We start from the raw sequence: 12636 nt of genomic DNA, 5'->3' as shown, positions 1-12636 counted from the left end.
ACATTTATTTATTTTTTCTTAGTTCTCGGCGGACACAACATCTTTGTTGGTATGTGGTGCTGAGGATCGAACCCGGGCCGCACGCATGCTAGGCGAGCGCGCTACCGCTTGAGCCACATCCCCAGCCCCCAGTGTATGCATTTCATCCACGGCTTTAATTAAATGCATGTGTTTGCAGCGGTGAGCTCTCTATCAGCTCAGACAGTGTCTAGCCATCCCAATAGAGAGCGTACCACACAGCTTCTGGACTTTGGAATGTCACTGTCACTCTCTAGCCATCTCTCAGGTCTAGAAGCATCAGTGCCAATGGCAGCTGGGTCTGGGAAACAATCTCTATCCAAGGGAAGGGGACAAAGAGACGAATGGTGGGCACTTCTGGATATTGCCAGTTGTGCGTGGTCCCTCAGGCCTTATGAACATAGGGGCAATGTGGCTAGTGCTACCAGGAGCTCCTCTGGTTTGCTTTACATAGAAATTCCAACTTTATCCTCACCGAAACACATATGCAAGCATTGTTACCATTACACATTTTTTTAATAGGTGAGTATAATGATGCTTTAAAAAGTTTTGTAAGATAACCACAGAATGAATTAGTGAAAGAGCCAGGATTCAAAGTCAGTTCTAACTACAAAGCCAGTTCCCATCCAAATCATGATACCAGCAAATTAATGCCCATAAGTCCTTGTTTCAAAAGATTTGTGCTCAGCAGTAGTCTTTTCTTATTAAATATAAAAATATACATGTGGGTGAGGAGGCCCACATCTATAGTCCCAGCAGCTTGGAAGATTGAGACAGGAGGATGTGAATTCAAAGTTGGCCTCAGCAACTTAGTGAGGCCCTAAGCAACTCAGGGAGACTCTATCTCTAAATAAAAATATAACAAAGGGCTGGGGATGTGGCTCAGTGGTTAAGAGTACATGGGTTCAACTCCCAATAACAACAACAACAAAAAAATCTACATGCAAGATGCATGTTTACACACTGAGAACCTATTAATATCTGTAAATTTTGAGTCGAAGAGTCGCAGAATTGCTAGTTGCTCATTCTGAAGGTCTATATCAGTGCTGTAGGAGATGTCATTAGGTCTTAACTGAACAAAGAATGGGGCACAGTAAAATGTTAGCAAGTATAAGCCCTTTTTCAAATCAAAGGATCCTGGCTCCCTACTCATCTCCCTCATGTCCCGCCTCTCACTTTCTATTTCTCACTTACACTGGATTATTTGTAGAAGGTGGTGTACCTAGATGGTGTAAACGGGATTGAAAATAACGGAAAAGATTGCTAAACTTCTAAGAATGACACATTTTTGGAGTTAAACAAAGGGAATACAAATAAGGACACTTTGAAAGCTGATCCTACACTTTATCAAGATCAGAGTGGTTTTTTTTCCCCTCTAAAAATGCTTTACCAGAAGTTTCTACACCCAGCCCCAACTTCTTCCAACCCCTAATCTCATTATCTCAATAAAAAGTACACTCATCTAGTTACTCAGGTGAAAATCTAGTCACCCCAAAACTCTTCTCTCTCTCTCCTGAACCTCTCACAAATACTTCTGCCAGTTTCAAAATGTCAATGATGCCTTCTCAACATTGTAAGGTTTACAATCTAAACCTCTGTGCCCTGGTTCAAGGGTGACAGTGATTCAAACACAATTAAATGCATCATCTTTAGTATAAATACTGTTTATAAGTAAAACTCAGTGTCTGCTATCTTCTGGAAGGTGACTTCCTCTGCCCCCAGGAGTTAGGTAGTTTACTCAGAAGAGGTGTAAGATCTGGGGACTAGGAAGGGCCACTCAGGAGACCTCATGGAAGTGGTGCTTTTTAAATAGAGAGCTTTATGGAGAAGGAATTCTATCCCCAGGTCAGTGCATGAACATTCTAGAACTCTACTTCCACAGGACACTGTTTAGGTATTATGGAAATGGATGTGTCAGGGCCTGTCTGATCTTCTAGGTGGGGAGAGACACTTGGCAGAACCCTTCTGGTTTCCAGAGCAAAGTACATGACTCCACCAAGTCAGCCTCAGAGAGAAAGATGAACGCATGGCCAAGGGCATGGGGAGTGGGAAGGAGAGGCTTTGGATTAAAAAGCCCATTTCCATGGGGGAAGGTTTTATTATGGATGTGCTGACAGGTGAGACCATTTATTAGTGTAAAATATTTTGAAATATTCAAGCAGGCTCTATTCTGCTTCTTTAGGAAGAATCTGCATTGAAAATACTTTTATTTGTTGGTATATTTGGTAACAGATGTTTTAGATGTTTTTATTTTATTTCAATTCCCTTTTTGTGTGTGTGGCATTGTGGATTGAAACCAGTCGTATTCTACCACTGAGCCACATTCCCCTCCCTTTTGTAGTTTTGTTTTGAGATAGGGTCTCACTAAGTTGCTGAAGCTGGCCTTGAACTTGTGATCCTCCTGCCTCAGCCTCCGGAGTACCTGGGATTACAGGCGGGCATCACCATACTCAGTCATTTTGGGGTTTTTTTTTTTTTTTTTTTTGTATAGTACATAAACACTAGAACAATGAAATTACTCTTCCGGACTGATAACCTCAAGTTAAATTTTCATATCCACCTAGGTACAGGCATCACCTCCAGTTCTATTCTTTTCTAGGAATTTCGCAGGTACATAACGGAGGATTGGCTTGTTCAGGTCTAAAAAGAACCTTAGAGGATGAATGAGGCCTGGAAGCCCAGCTCTCAGTCCATCCTGACTTGGTGTCCTCTTGGGGATCTGAGTCCCAGCTGTTGCCCCAGGAAACCTGGCTGCCCTGGAGAGGAACCGACACTGCTTCCTTTTGTCTCATCCATGGAAGGATCATCAGATAAAGCACCTAGAGGGGGTAGCAGTCAGCTTCGGGAGATCTTGAAACGATGCACTGGCCATGAAATAAGGGCTTCAGCTACATGGTGAGGCCGAGGGAAAGGGCAGACAACTTAGGGCAGGGCTGCGAGGGCCAGGAAGGTTGCATCTTAGGGGTTCAGAGGATGAAACTGGGAGTGAGAAACATTGGCCGCCTTGGCATCCGGTCCAGCCCTAGGGACTGGAACAACACTCATGTGCCAGAACACAAAACTTCTCTGTTGGGCAGATGAATAGAGAGAGGGCTTGCCTCCAGCACAGGCCCACTGCTTCCTGAGCAGTTCCCAGGAACCCCATTCAAAGCAGGCCAAGGAGACAGAGCCACACGGCTCTAGGCATGTTTCCTCCTCCCTGAGCTTAGCTTTTTGAATTAGTCAACACGAAACAGGGGGGTCAGTGGCTGAGCTTTAGACGCCGTTTTACAAGGCCACTTCCCGAGAGGAAACTCCCACCATATCATGACAGCCTGAATGAAGGGCGTTACAGGGCCAGGTGCTTCTGGAACCCTAAACAAGACTGCCCATCCAGCTGTGCCTTGAGCTGCAGACGCACTGCCACATCTCTGCCTGTAGTTGCCCCCTGACAAATAGAACTTTATGCCCTGGGGTGGCTGGAATGATGGCTGGTCCATGCCCCATCTTCACAGTTGGCTCCATTCAAACCTTCCCTGGACCCAGAAGCTATTTTTGAGGACAGCTCCTGAGGCCACAGGGAACGTAAAGCAGGAAGTCATTTGGCTACAAAAGAAGGCAGAGAAGAAACTGGGGAAAGGTGAGCCACAGAGAGGAGAGAGAGAGAGCTTTCTGGAAAACAGGTCTGCAGCAGGTTTAGAAGAATTCACTTCTGTGTGTGAGTGTGTGTGTGTGTGTGTGTGTGTGTTCCTGGGGGTTAAACCCATGGCCTCACACATACTAGGCAAGTGCTCTACCACTACATTACATCCCCAGCAATTTTTATTTTTTCATTTTATTGATTTTGTGTGTGTGTGTGTGTGTGTATGTGTGTGTGTGTGTGTGGTGCTGAGGATCGAACTCAGGGCCTCACGCATACCAGATAAGCAAGCACTCTACCACTGAGCGACATCCCCAGCCTAGAAGGGTTCACTCTTGATCATGGTTGTCTCTGTCAGGGGCCAGTCAGGTGTAGAAGAAAGAGAAGGTAGGGTGTACCGTCTTTCAAGTCTGTAAGTAAACCTGCCCCTTTCTAGGAAATGAGATTCTATCTCTTTTGAGGTTGTTCCTCTCATGCCAACATCCTTGGAAACACAGTCTGGAACATAGGCAGTCAGTGTCTCTGTTCACAGGAGGCACAGAAATGCTGGAGACCCATGAAAATGTCTCCCAACAGCATCCACCCCTTGTTTGCACTGTCTTGGCTTCTGGTGAATTTCCCCTGAGGCTCCTCAGATGTATCTGGCTGGCAGGCCGGGATCACATTCATTTAGTTTGGCTAGTAAGTCAGCTATGAACAGGATCTCAAGCAGAAGGATCAAGCCAACCTGCCTGTAGCTATGTCCTCCTGGGTCCTTGATCAGGGTCCCTGCTCTGACTGAAAGGGTAAAGTTTCTAAGCTGCAAAGCCTGAGTTAAAATGTAAAGGACTAGGTATTGTAAAGTTTCTGAACTGCACACAGAACCTGAAATTCCTGGGGCAGGTAAGATAATGCCCCACTAACCACTTAGTTATTTAATAACCTAGGACCCAGTGCAGTTTGCATTAAGGGCCCAAACCAATCAATTTGAATGTGTACCCCGCTTAGGAGTGACCAATCACCCCCGCCCGACCTGTTCCCGCCAATGAATGTACTAATCAAGTTTAAGAATTGTTGTTCAGTTTTCCCGTGCCTCATGATGATTTGTTCTGATGTATGCAAAGCCCCCGCCCTCCCCAAAAAGTGTACTTAAGCACTGCTTAACCTCTGCTCTGGGCTCTGGGCTGCTCTCCCTTCTTGAGTGAGCACGGAGCCCCAGCACGCTGGAATGGATCCCCAATAAATCCCCTTCTGCAATTGCATGAGTCAGTCTCTTGGTGGTCTCTTCCTCCGACGTTTCGCCAGACCCTTACAGACTAGCTAACAAACCCCATCCACTTCAGCTTCAGAAAGCCATTTGGATTAAGTATCTGCAGTGACTTTTCCTTTTGGCCAGGGCCCTTAATCCAGGCGTGGCAGGGTGTACTAAAATTGCCCAGGCTCCATCTTGGCCTACAAGGAGGAAGTTCAGGGAGATCCTGTCACCCATGACCATGCTGGCCAGAGAGCAGGGGCTGCACCAGAGTTCAAGTGGTGTCATTGACCACTTCTCCTAAAACCAGGGGCAGATTTCATACCACTTTCTCTTTTTAAAATTTTTTTAAGGGAGGGGGGCTGTTACTGGGGATTGAGCCCAGGAACATTCTACCCTTGAGCTACATCCCCAGCCCTTTTCCTTTATTATTTTGAGACAGCATCTCACTAAGCTGCCCAGGCTGGCCTTGAACTTGCAACCCTCCTGCCTCAGCCTCCTGAGTCACTGGGATTATAGGTATGCACTACCGTGCCTGGCTAGTGTCAACTCTTGTCTGAAACATTTCCTTATTGCCTAGAAATCCCACACACGACCATGCATGATGTTTTATCCTATTCTTGAATTGTTTTCTAGACTTTGTATCTCATTTCAACAATATATCTTTTAGCACTGTTAAATGCCATTTTATTCTCTTATTACTTTTTGTAATTCAGGCATTTGCCCAGATAAAGATAAGTGCTTCCATGGTGCACATTTACAATAATTACCCAGCTATTTTAGCACATCTGTTCTCCTGTTTACTTTTGATTTATTTTAATTTCATGTTGAAATAAAAAGTTCCCAGAAGAAAATCTGATTGGAAAGTCTTTATGTGTTAAGGTTGGTTTTAGGTTCACCAGACTTAGTGACCTCATGGAGTCTTTGCATCCAACATAGTGGATTGTATTTCCAGGTTTTGAGACTTCTTTTATGTGTATCAGAAAAAAAAAAGAAATTTCTGTCCTGTATTTCTTGCATACTTTGATAAGCTTAAAATGAAGACATTTCAGATATATGGCTAGTATACCAGCATCAGTAGGCAGTTATTTATTAGTGAAGAGTTAACTGAATGCTGTCAGTAATTCTAATTATTTTTCTCATTTTTGCCTTAATATCTGCAAGAGTAATATTTGTTTCTCCATCACATTTTTATTATGTCTTTTCAGATTCAATCGCTGTTGAAAGGTGGCATGGTGGTGCATGCCTGTCATCTCAACTGCTTGGGAGGCTGAAGCAGGAGGATTACGAGCTCAAAGCCAGTCTCAGCAATTTAACAAGACACTAAGCAACTCAGTGAGACCCTGTCTCTAAATAAGATTAAAAAAAAAAAAAGGATTGGGGATGTTGCTCAGTGGTTAAGTGCCCCTGGGTTCAATACCCAGTACAAAAAAAAAATCAGTATTGTATAATGGGAATGAAAATAGATTAGCCTGTCTCATTCCCTGTTCTGATGGACAGCCCCTAGTGCAGAGCTCTTAAACTTTGTCAGCATCAAACATTTGGAGGGGATTAAGCAGAACTGACTTTTTATGGTATCTGAAAATAAACAGAAGGATTTTTATTACATGAACATGAATAAAAATCTGTCACTTGTCCAATATTTATTCCAAAGCAAGGAAAGCATTGTTACACAGAGGGCCCTTAAAGGAGCTGGGGGAAAATAGAGGTCATTTCAGTTTTACATAAATGAGTCTGTTTTATTCAATAAACCAGTTTTCTACTTTTACAGTAGAATGATCTGAGTTGCCAAAAGGCTATGAGAATCATCCTGGAAAAAAGGAACTTGATTTTGAACTCTTAGCTCCTTGACCACAGGTTAAATAAACTCAGTTCTTCTAAGTGGACTCTTGTTCACACAGGGATAATATTAGGGCCCCGTGTTAGGGTGTCATGAGGATTCAATTCAGTGAGACAGTTTCCATAAACTGCTAAGTTCAGTTCCCGACACTTGGTGAGCTTGTGCTGAAGCACTAGCCTTCTGTTTTTGTGGTCATTACTCTCCTCACTGTCATCTTTGTCATAGTAATAAGAATATGCACCTCTCAATACCACTGGGGACATCTTATATGGCAGAAGAATTGGCTGAAGTTTTTCTGTAAAACAAAACCCCTTTGATTTGAGTAGCCATTTAAATGTCTTCTTTGTCCAGGGTTTTCTAGCCTTTCTCATTGAATAATGAAATCACCAATTTATTTATTTATTTTTAAGTTTTAATTTTATTTTGTGGTGCTGGAGATTGAACCCAGGGCCTGGTACTTTCTAGGCAAGTGCTCTTCCACTGAGCTACACCCTCAGCCCTATCAGTAATTCTGATTCGTGACTTTCCCACTGTCTTTAGCTTACTTTTTACATACCTGCCACCAACTTCTTGCCAATATTTCAGCCATTCCACAATCTACAATCTAAAAATAAATCTTAGCAATTTTAATAAGGCAACTTAGAATGCTTTGACATGCTGAGATTTAAAGACCCCTCATTAAACCCAGACCAGCTGTAATAAACATTGCATTTATTTTCAATCTGAACACAGCAAACAAACTTGGAGAGTGGGCATGGTGGCACACACCTGTAATCCCAGCAACTCAGGAGGCTGGGCAGGAGGATCACAAGCTTAAGGCCAGCCTCAGCAACTTAGTCAAACCCTATCCCTAAATAAAAAATAAAAAGTTCTAGGATGTAGCTCAGTGGTTCAGCACCCCTGGGTTCATGGATGATGTCATCCATGTAAGGAATTTAATGTGATGATCAGCCAGATACCCAGACAGTCTAGGGTTTTTTTTTTTTTTTTGGTACCATATCATGACAGAAGGCAGAGAGTTAACATAGCTGTGACACAAAATCATAAGTGAATATCATTGGCTAGTCTATGGGCCTGCAAACTGTTGGACCCTTTTTCCTAATTGGAATGGAAAAGAACAAATTCACCAGATTAATGCCACATGCCATTGTGCATGAGGCCTTATGAATGTTCTGTAGCTATGGGCTGAAAGCCACAGACAAGTCGGAATGGCCCCTGGCATTTTGCCAGAAGTAATGGTTGAGAGGCGAGCCATTAAGATGATGCTGGATTGATTCAATTGTATGTTAGACCTTTACACCAGTAATAGGGCGGCTCTTGCTGCCTCTGGTGCCCGCTACTTTGGAGTTCCCCGTTGAGTTGAGTTCTTGCGGGATTCTGAGAGTGAATGCGGGCGCATTCTGAGGGAGTTCTGTTTGGTGGTGTGCCGAAGAGAAGCCGCTTGGGTGGCGTTCAGGAGAGTTCCCGGGGAGTGTGTGTGGAGTGCTGTTGGAGTTCAGGCAATAAAGTTTCCTGTTTGAAGTGCTTTGTGGCGGCTGGGTGATTTGTGCCCAGCCAGACTGCAGCAGCTATGATATCACATCTGGCGTGCAGCTGTGATCATGCTACCATTTGATTGAGTTTGTAGTAGTGTAAGTTTTCAGGATCCACTCAGTTTCTGCAGGATCCAGTCTGGTGAGTTAAATGGAGCTATGATACCAACCTGCAAGCGTCAGGTCTTTAGTGATGGCACTAATTACCATCACCCTCAAGATGCAATAATGTGTTTGTGTGTGTGAGTGTGTGTGTGTGTGTGTGTGTGTGTGTGAGTTTTCAGTTTCGGAGGTTTCCATTCAGCCTTTTCCACTAGGGGCTCTGATTTAGTCAGCTTTTTCGCTGCTGTGACTAAAGGATCTGACCAGCACAACTGTAAGGGAGGAAAAACTTATTTCATGGTTTCAGAGGTCTTAGTCCATAGAAGGGCGGGCTCCATTCCTCGGGGCTCAAGGTGAGGCTGAATATCATGGTGGGAGAGTATGGGCAGAGGGATGCAGCTCACATCAGAAAGCAGAGAGAGAGATTCCAGCACCAGATACAAAATATATAACCCATAGCCACGCCCCATAGCCACGCCCCGTAGCCACTAACCACTTCCTCCAGCCACACCCCACCTGCCTCTAGTTACCACTCAGTTAATCCTATCAGGGAGTAATTCACTGATCAGGTTAAGACTCTCTGAACCTTCTGAATCATTTCTCTCTGAACCTTCCTGCATCGTCTCACATGTGAGCTTTTGGAAGACACCTCATATCCAAACCATAACAGGCTCTTATTCCACACACCAAGAACTTGGTGTAATCATTACTCCAACAACGAAGTCAACCAATTGCAACGATACACTCAGTAACTGTAGAAATGAGCACTGGCTGGTCTCTAGTCCCAACAGACCCATTGTAAACTGGACTTCATTTACTAAAGCCAGAACTTCATTTATTACCTGGATCTCACAAGTCTCTACTCTAACAGAAAGACCATAACAATATTTCGGATGTAAAGTATTAAGATCAACTGATTTCTTGTGTCAAATAGCCCTTTCCCCAGTTTATGGACTCCAAAGAAAATGGTCACATGTCACTTTGAGAAGAACTGGGACAGACATGACATTATAGACCTGTGGCATTACACAAGACCCTTCCTTCTAGGGACTCACCCACCTTTTCAGTCAATGGGGTCTGGATCTGAAAATTAGTGATTGTTTCTACAGGCTTCCAAAACACATTAGATATGAGTTTGATCTTCTCTTGGGATCTTTTCTGAGGTATTAAATATCATGTTTCAAGAGAATGCCTCCAAATCAATTAATTCTTTCTCATTCAATTCGTATCCATTCATGGGTGAACTCTCTTGATCAGACACATTTAAAATCAAAATTGGGCTGAGGCTAGCTCATTGGCAGAGGACCTGCCTAACATGTGTGAGGCACTGGGTTTGATCCTCAGCACCACATAAAAATAAATAAAGATATTGTGTCCAACTACAACTAAAAAAATATTTATTTTTTAAATTTTTTTTAGTTTTCTGCAGACACAACATCTTTGTTTGTATGTGGTGCTGAGGATGGAACCCAGGCCGCACGCATGCCAGGCGAGCGCGCTACCGCTTGAGCCACATCCCCAGCCCTAAAAAAATATTTAAAAAAATAAAATAAAATCCAAAATTCTTGTTGTGAGTTTTGTTAGATTGTGTTTTCAAGAAATTGGCCCATTTCATCCAGACTATCAAATTTGTAGGTACAGGATCTTAATGTTCACTCATACATGAGATGTCCATTCTTCCATTCCTGATTTTTAAAATTTAAATTTTTATATTTATTTATTTATTTTTATGTGGTGCTGAGGATCGAACCCAGTGCCTCACCTGGGCGAGGCAAACACTCTATCACTGAACCACAGCCCCAGTCCCATTCCTGATATTAATAATGTGTGTCTTCTCTTTTTCTTCATTGTCCTGGCTTTGGTTGAGCAATCAAACACATATGGATTTCCATGGATTCTATTAGAATCAGCTCACCTGCTTGGCTCACCTGGTGTTTCCCTGCAGGAGATAAGGCCTCTTTGCTAGCTACTAAACATGCCCCCTAACTAAGACACTTAGCCTTTAATTTCCAGCGAAGAGCACCCATTTTCTCAATATCCCTCTACAGAGCATCAGTATAACTCAGCAGGAACCAACTTCTTCCATCTTTGGAAGCATTATCTCTCCCTACATTTGCTCACCTGAAAGACTCTTCAGTATTTCTTGTAGGGCAGGTCTTCTAGGACAAGTTCTTTCAGCTTTTGTTTCTTTAGAAATTTCTTAATTTCTCCTTTATCCTTTTGCAAGGGCAGTTTGGGCAGATACAGATTCCTGGCTGATAAGTTGTTGTTATTTTTTTTTTTCATTTGGCTTGTTGATTATTTTGTTTGATGTACAGACGTGTGTCTTTTAAATTTTTTTAAATATTTATTTTTTAGTTTTAAGTGGACATAATATCTTTATTTGATATATGTGGTGCTGAGAATCGAACCCTGTGCCTCAGGCATGCTAGGCGAGCGCTCTACCACTGAGCCACAGCCCCAGCCCTGTACAGACGTTTTTAAGTTTGATGGACAGTAGACTCATTTGCCTGTTTTTGCTCTTGCTGCCTGTGCTTTTGGTGTCCCACTTAAGAAATCTTTGCTAAATCTGAAGCCATTTTCTTCTAGGGGTTTTACAGCCTCAGGTCTTGCCTTTACATTTTCACTCCATCTTGAGTTAATCACATATAATAGTAAGGGTCCAACTGCATTCTTTTGCAGGTGGAGATCCAGGTTTCCTGACACTATTGACACTATTTGTTGAAGAGACTGTCCTTTCCCCATTGTATTCTTAGCATCCTTGCCAAAAATCATTTGGCAGTTTATGCAGGGGGTTTATTTGTGAGCTTTCTGTTCTGTTCCATTGGTCTGTATATCCATCTTTAGCCACACCAACCATCTCACCATCTTACCATCTTTTTTTTTTTTTTTGGTATTGGGGATTGAACCCAGGGGGCTCAACCACTATATATCCCCAGCTCCTTTTTATTTTTTTATTTTGAGACAGAGTTTCACTAAGTTGCTGATACTGGCTTTGAATCTGCAATTCCTCCTGCGTCCCGGGTTGCTGGAGTATAGCTGTGCACCTCCATGCCTGACTATACCACACCATCTTAAGAAGATTTTTAGAGCAGTGAAAATATTTTGGTATGATGCTTTTAATGATGGCTATATGTCACTATACATTTGTCAAAACCCCAGAATGTATAAGACCAAGAGTGAACCCTAAGGCAAACTATGGGCTTGCGATGATAATGGCACATTATACAGGTTCATCAATTTTAACAAATGTCCCAGCCTGGTGCAGGATGCCAACAGTGGGGAGGACTGTGCATGTGTCGGGGCAGGGTGATATGGGAACTCTGTACTTCCTATTCAATTTTGCTGTAAGCCTAAAACCCTCCTAAAAAATCGAGCCTATTTTTACAAAGTCTAATCAAAAGTTGTTATGCCAAGAATACAAAAGATGCCAGTGAATCACCTTGTGGCCCACAAAAATTAATTTGGAATAACTTATCATCGTTTGTCTAAACAGTGCATCTTGTATCAAATGCCTGTGGGGTGGCACTGCCAGGATTTGACTCTTAGAAGACATGGTTCCACCTTCCCTGCTAGCTCAACGGCACTGGAATGGCAACGAGATTTCATGAAGAAAGTAAATGTGAGTAAAGGACATCCTTTCAATATGGAGCAAAAGGGTCCAGGAGAGGGATGTGGGAGGAGTCATCAAAGGACATAAACTTGACAGCGTCAGCTGGTCCTAGGGCAATTCCCAAAGGAGCTGAGGGATGAGCTGAGAGCTTCTTTTATAGCCCTGTCTGTAACCAGGCTCTGTCAATCTCTGGCTCCCAGGTGGGCGCAGCCTCTGCAAGTGCAGGAGCTGTGGCATCTCCTAGAGTCAGAACCACCTGCTTATCCACCAGAGCTATGGCCTCTGCAGGGGCTCCTCCTAGACCCTCCTGGCCGCACTTGCTTCTACCAAAGCCCTTCTGCCAAAGTGCTCCGCAAGGCTGGACTCTCCCACTATTACATCCCCAGGGTGACTTAGCTCCTTATCAGTTTCTCTAAACACAATGCACATATTAGGAAAGTGGCCCTCGGGTGAAATCTGCTTCATCCTCCTTCAAGTGTGTCCTCTATTTCCTGCTCTGAACTTGACCACAAACCAACATTACAGTCAGAAGAAAGAATACAGGTGAAAGCATCGAGGAGCAAATGAGCACTGAGAATTTGGGTGATATCCAGAAAATTCGTATGGCAGGATCATCGCAAATTATGAGGCTTGATAAATGGCGGAAATGGGGTTGGGAAACAGAAGTCAATTGCTAATGGT

Source organism: Ictidomys tridecemlineatus, chromosome 2 (assembly GCF_052094955.1).
Source record: "Ictidomys tridecemlineatus isolate mIctTri1 chromosome 2, mIctTri1.hap1, whole genome shotgun sequence".
Classification (NCBI taxonomy): Eukaryota; Metazoa; Chordata; class Mammalia; order Rodentia; family Sciuridae; genus Ictidomys; species Ictidomys tridecemlineatus.
Note: the sequence above shows the minus strand (reverse complement) of the source record.